General features: G+C 38.0%; 1 pseudogene; it reads right to left on the reverse strand.

Annotated features, from left to right (window-relative positions):
- Positions 1-3,224: 3,224 nt before the first annotated feature.
- On the reverse strand, positions 3,225-3,798 carry LOC131002990 (transcription repressor OFP15-like; annotated as a pseudogene).
- Positions 3,799-5,839: the final 2,041 nt, after the last annotated feature.

Here is a 5,839-nt window from a genome sequence, read left to right on the forward strand (position 1 = left end):
TCTCTAGACCCCAACGATGTGATCGATGCAACAACTCGGAGACATTGAATGACACACGACGAGGGATGATGAACTCGTCGATTCGCCGATAGGTTGAATTCTTGTTTGGAATAATCAAGAAGAATTCAAAACTTGAGAGAGAAAACTCACTGTATTATTTATCAAAAATCAACTAACTTTCATCCAACACATAGCAACCCTATTTATAGGTAACAGGAAACCCTAACGTAAAGAAGGAAACAAACATAAACAAAAGAAACAAAGAAACTTGCTCAGCAAGCCAAAATAACCCTAGCGAGAAATCCAGCTATGTAAGCTGCAGAGCTGGAATGCATCAGCTCTGCAAGAAACACCCGCTCTGCAAAGCATGACTCTGGCGAGAATGCCAGAGCTGAAATTTGCAACTCTGAAACTCCAACTGTGAACTTCCAGCTCTGCTCTGCTCTGGAAATGCGCTCTGCTCTGGACTTCAGCTCTGTGATAACACTCATGTTTCCATGGTTTTTAGTGTTCTTATGATGTTAATTTTATAGGAAATTGAGTGTTGGATGATTGTTTTGTGCTTAAATTGTTTTATCTTGTGAAATATGTTATTTTCTCGTACTTTGATGAATTTTACAGAAATATGGAGTTCGAATTTGGACTGTTGATCTTAATGAAAGTTGTAGTTCGTCTCGATACGAGTTCGTAGGCCCAAACGGTTCGCAAATCCGAGTTCGGACGAGCAAGATATGGCCGAAACAAGAAAGTCACGCACAGTAGTGAATAGTGCCCGACGGGAATTTCCGAATTTTCGGGATTTTGCGGGATTTTCGGATTTTATCAGTATTTTCGAGCTCTACACTGTATTTATCTCCTGTGCCTATATATAGGTCCTTTCCCTGACCTATTAGACACATCTTTTCACATCTCTTTACCTCTTTTCATATTTTTCAGTTTTAGACTTAGGATTTTAATGCTTTCATAGATTAGATTTCTTTTCCTCCAAGATTCAAGATTCAAGCTGTTCATCCAGAATTTCTTCCGGGTTTTATCTATTTTATTTATTTCAATTGCTTTCTTTTATTTATGCTTTTATTTTATTTCATTATGTCTGGCTAGTTCGTTAATCTGAACCTAGGGTTTGTACATAGCTGATTAATTATGTGTGTATGATTTATTGATATCAATTTGCCCTCCAACTTGTGATTCATGATTCCTGGTGCTTAATTTCTTGTGAATTATTTGGCCAATAATTTACATGTCTAGCTGTTCAGTTTGAGTCTTGAATGCGATAATTGTTCAGTCGATTCAGGAATGCATGTTATAGAAGTAGCTTTGATACTTGAATGGGATAGGTGAAACTATAGGGAGCTATTCTTTGTGTACGCTTGGGAGTTAATTTATTTCTTGGAGTCTTGAATGTGAAGGGGGGTAAATTAATCTACTTTCATAGGTGTTCGTTAGAGAAGCTTGTGAATAGTTCTGTGATCTCTCATCAGGGTTGGATTAAATTGGTGATTGAATCAATAGGTTAAATGCATGTAGTTAATTAGTAAAGTACATCCCTAGGGTCAGAGTCTTTTATTATTTGAATTTCCTAAGTGTTTTTATTTGTTATTTGCGTTTTAGTAAATCAATCTTTATTTTCGTTTGCATGTCTACTATTTTAGTTTGTTTAGGAGATAGCTAGAGTGATTTCGATTTTTCAGTCCCTGTGGATACGATACTCGGTTACTTTTTACTTGCTACAATTGCCTGTGTTAGTTGCAGTATTTGTTGCTAAGAAATTAGTGATTACTCTGCTATGAAAATACGCTCTGCTCTGAACGTCTGCTCTGCTCTGTATGTACGCTCTGCTCTGCACGTCCGCTCTGCTCTGGAAGTTCGCTCTGCTCTGCAGGTCTGCTCTGCTCTGCAAGTCTGCTCTGCTCTGCAGGTATGCTCTGCATGGGCGTTCTGCTCTGCTCTGCATGGTTTGCTCTGCTCTGCAAGTTTGCTCTGTTCTGCAGGTCTGCTCTGCATGGACGACTTCAGCTCTGGCGACTATATAATCTATGAAAATGTTGTTCGTTATTATTACTATTATGCTCGTATTTCAATAAAAAATACCTTAAATATACGGAATGTTCATTTTTTTTTTGTAATATATTAAAATTATATAATTTATGAAAATGTTATTTGTTATTATTACTATTATACTCGTATTTCAATAAAAAAAATGCCTTAAATATACAGAATGCCCAATTTTTATTTTTATTTTGGTAATATATTGAAACTATATAATCGATGAAAATGTTGTTCGTTATTATTGCTATTATGCTCGTATTTCAATAAAAAAATGCCTTAAATATACGAAATGTCCGAAAAAAAATCTCGAGGGCTACCGCCCCCGAACCCCTGCATAAGTTCAATCCCCCCTAAACTTAATTCCTGACTCCGCCCTTGCCCGCAAGAACATACACATTTGGTACGAATATTCATTTTCGTTAATAACAATAATGTGTACAAATATATAGCACTTCATAGTAAATTGATTGGAGAATGGACGCCCAGGCAATTTTAGCAACTTTATCTTTCTACAATTCTTTCCCCCTATAATAGTTAAAATAACAAAAAGGCTAGTGATACTAAATAATGGGCACTAAAAAGTGTAAGTGCGCACCAAAACGGTTGGGCCCTAAATAATGGGCACTAAATAATGAGGCTTCCAACTATTAAACATGGTTCACTTATTTTAGATAGGGTTACGATGCAGATTAGCCCCTAAACTAGACCCCCTAGGGCGTTTACCCCCCTCAGACTCGGTCAAGATGCGTTGACCTTTCTGAACTCCTGAAACAATGGTGCAAATAAACCCGTCTGTTAAATGGCTTTAAACTCCGTTTTTTTTTTCTTTTTTTATCTCTAGTGGGCCCCACTCCTCTCTCTCTCTCTCTTCTCCACGGCCATTGTCATCAATCTACCACCAGAAAGCGAGCTTTGAATCTCCAATCAAAAATCGGAATGGCATCGTCCTCTCTGTTCGGCGGAGGGAGCGTAACGGGAGAGAGATATCTCCCTTTCTTCTTCTTCTACTTTTGAACCAGACAGAGAAATCGAGAAAAGATAAACAATAATCACCACCAAGTTTTCCATTTCGAATACAACGACTTGAAACTGAACGGTGCCGGCGAACATAGTTCAGCCAACAGAGCAAAATTCCCTTAATTATGTTTCTAACTTACATTATTCCTTCCAGAAATTTACAAACCCATCAAGCTAATTTCAATAATGAATAAACTAAGACCATTTACCGCATGCAGTGAGAGGTGAATGAGGAGATCGAAGAAGGCGCCGACGATATATTCGTGATTGCTTTTCTTGTTGACTCTGAGGTAACACGTCGGCAGCTCCTCGAGGCAGTCCCGACACTTGATGTCGTGCGCCGCCACCATCTCCGCCATCGAGGATCTGATTTTGACGTCGCCGCCGCCGCCACTGTAGGGAAAGGCGCGCGCCTTCACCGCGCCGCCTCCTTGAGGATGGAGCTTGTCTCGCCAGGCTCGAAGAAGAGGCGATCGGATCAGAGGCCTCCGATCACGGCGGTCTCGTCGAGGAATACATGCGACGCCGCCGCAGAGGCGGAGAAGCTCTCGTCGCGGCGGATGCTGAATAAGGAGTTGGGGGTTTCGGTGAATTGGCGTTCGCGCAGAAGGAGAGAGTCTTAGGGCTGATGACGCAGGCCGGCCAAGGCCACGGCGACGCGGCTGAGGTGGCGGTGGTGGGAGAATCGGTGGCTTTGAACAGAAAGGGGAATTTATTGGCGGAGATATCAATCCAAGAGAGAGAGAGAGAGGTCAATTGGAGAGAGAGAGAGAGGAGTGATAAAAAAATAATTTTTTTTTTAATAAAACGGCGTTTAAACGCCGTTTAACTGACGAGTTTATTTGCACCATTGTTTCGGGAGTTCAGGGAGGTCAACGCGCCTTGACCGAATCTGGGGGGTAAACGCTCTAGGGGGGTCTAGTTCAGGGGATAATCTGCACCTTAACCCTTTTAGATAAGATAAAAAAAATGTATAAATTAAATAAAAATGATACGACAGATAATAAAACGATCCAAAAGAAAAATATATATATATATATATATATATATATATATATATATATATAGAATAAATTGGGCTGAAAATACATTGGCGCATAATTTCTTTTGTGTTAATACTCCTAAATAACCAATTTACTTAGGAAAAGGTTAATTAAAACCATAAAAATAAAAATATATTAATTCAAATCTTTTTTTGTGTGAATAGACTATTTTATCCTTACTAAAATTATACTACTATCAATACCTCCAAATAATAATTACTCCCTCCGTCCGCCAAGATTATGTAAAAATTACTATATTTGGCGTCCGCCAAGATTATGTCACTTTCCTTTTATGGAAATGGTCCCACCATCTTCTTTAATATTTTATCCTTACTAACACTCTTTTTTACAAAAAAACCACTCAAAATTCAATCTCAACCACACATCTCATAAAGTGGTGGGACCCTTTCTCCACTACATCAAAATCATCACCAATTTTATTAAATCCCGTGCCCAAGCAATTTTACATAATCTTGGCGGACGGAGGGAGTAAAAATAAAAGGGTAAATATCATGAAAACTCCTGAACTAAACCCATTTTTATCAAAAATACCCTCGAACTTTCGAAATGTTTTCTAAACCCTCAAACTATCAGGTTTTTATCAAATATATCATGCATCTATTTTTCGGTTGTCAGAAACGTGATGTGGCTCGCCGAATGTCACAATGTAATTTATATTCTATTTTTTTAAATGACATGGAAAAAATAACTTCGTTTCGTATCATATTCTACCGTGTTTATCCGTAATTCTAGGTTATTAGCGTGAATTTCAAACACGATAGGAGTGAATTTTTTAAAAATGATATGGTACGAAACGACGTCGTTTTTGCCATTGCATTTTAAAAAAATAGAATATAAATTACATTGAGGCATCCGGCGAGCCACATCACGTATTTGGTGACTGAAAAATAGATGCGAGATATATTTGATAAAAATTTGATAGTTTAAGGGTTCAGAGAACATTTTAAAAGTTTCAAGATATTTTTAATAAAACGGATATACTTCAGGAGTTTTCATGATATTTACCCAAAATAAAAATAGAATTAAAATGTAACCCACCCGGCCACCCCCTCCCCTTCTTTTCTTCTCCCATCGGCCGGCACTGATCTGCTAACCCCACGCCACCCTCCCCCCACCCCCACCTTTCGATTTTCCTTTTCTCACCAATTCAATCACCCTCCGCTCCCCCCACCTTTCGATTTTCCTTTTCTCACCAATTCAATCACCCTCCGCTCCCCACCCCACCCCCACCTATCCTTTTGTCACCAATTCGGCCACCTCCCACCACCTGTAGTAACCCGCTCTCTTAATTATATTTAAGATTAGTAATGCGATAATTAATTATTGCATCTTTCAGTGATGAAACCCAATGTTGATCTATGTTTGTTTTCGACTTATGATTTTGAGTTATATAAAACTTAAAGCAGAGTTATTATTTTATTTCGCGTGAGAAACCGCGATAAGGATTATTGAGCAATCAATAATTTTTATTCCAAGTTCATAACTGACTTAGCAAAGTCATGTTATTTAGTAGAAATATTATTTATATTATTAGTTGTTATTATTTTTGTACTTGTTTAAGTCGTGAATTTATTCCCGCTTGTGAGGAGAATTAAATCTTCGGATTTAATTTAGATATTAGATGAGCAAACGAATTTAAATCTACATATTTAATTTAGAATTATTTTTACAGTCTATCGATATTAATATCAAGCAGATACACCATCACA

Source organism: Salvia miltiorrhiza, unplaced genomic scaffold (assembly GCF_028751815.1).
Source record: "Salvia miltiorrhiza cultivar Shanhuang (shh) unplaced genomic scaffold, IMPLAD_Smil_shh fragScaff_scaffold_57_2, whole genome shotgun sequence".
Lineage (NCBI taxonomy): Eukaryota > Viridiplantae > Streptophyta > Magnoliopsida > Lamiales > Lamiaceae > Salvia > Salvia miltiorrhiza.